The 875-nt window shown below is 51.0% G+C and overlaps 1 protein-coding gene across 3 annotated transcripts in view; it reads right to left on the reverse strand.

Annotated features, from left to right (window-relative positions):
• Positions 1-646, reverse strand: part of NCOA4 (nuclear receptor coactivator 4) — a 24,047-nt gene extending 23,401 nt beyond the window's left edge. For 2 of the 3 annotated variants that reach the window (XM_008569994.1, XM_008569992.1), the window contains exon 1: positions 517-590. The gene's annotated coding sequence lies outside the window, so the exon portion shown is untranslated. Of the gene's footprint in view, positions 1-516 lie in introns of all 3 variants that reach the window. The other variant, XM_008569993.1, reaches the window with a different exon arrangement.
• Between the last annotated feature and the right edge of the window lie 229 nt (positions 647-875).

Consider the following 875-nt stretch of genomic DNA (forward strand, 5'->3'; position numbering starts at 1 on the left):
CTGTGCCGAAGGCTATCCTAAGTGATTCTCTTATACCGACTGTCCTCACAAAGTAGATATCATTTAGCTTTAACGTTCATACGCAAAAATAAACGTCTGAAGACACAGAAAGCCATATGTTGTATGATTCCACTTACAGGCAGGACCTAGAGAAGTCAAATTCATAGAGACAGGAAGAGAAAAGTTAGGGTCAAGGGCTGGGGAGAGGGGAGAAGGGAGTTACTGTTTAATAGGTACAGAGTTTCAGTTTGGGATGATGGAAAGCTCCAGAGATGGATGGTGGAGATGGTTGCAAAACGGCATGGGTGTACTTCATGCCACTGAACTGTACGTTTAGCAAATGGCAAAAATAGTACATTTCGTGTTATGTAAATTTTGCCACAATNGTGGGGGAGAAGAGAGGACAGGCCCGGGCCGGCGTATCGAGGGAAAGTCCGGTAAGAAAGGGCAGGCCTGGGCCCGGCGGGCCAGCAGTCATCGTACTTCCACGCGACCCGCCGGCCACTCTTGTCTTACCAACTCCGAGTGCCTCTCCGGATGATCTGCGGGGACCTTCGGCGGAAAGATACACGTCCTGACACACGCCTAGGACCCAAAAGGCCGAGTTCTCGCGAGAACACAACCTTCCTCCCGCGACTTTCGCCACACGCCTGACAGCCTCGCGAGATCTCTGCACGGGTCAGGCCAAAGCCCTGGACTGCCCTCTAGAGGACAGAGCGCAGGAGCACGCTCTTACCCCGCCCTTGGTCCGCGTCCTTTCCACCTTTAGTGAGCGAATCAAGTTAAATGAAGCAAACGTTTTTGAAGTCTAGTTCTGTGCCGAAGGCTATCCTAAGTGATTCTCTTATACCGACTGTCCTCACAAAGTAGATATC

This window comes from Galeopterus variegatus, unplaced genomic scaffold (assembly GCF_000696425.1).
Source record: "Galeopterus variegatus unplaced genomic scaffold, G_variegatus-3.0.2 Scaffold551, whole genome shotgun sequence".
In the NCBI taxonomy this organism is placed as follows: domain Eukaryota; kingdom Metazoa; phylum Chordata; class Mammalia; order Dermoptera; family Cynocephalidae; genus Galeopterus; species Galeopterus variegatus.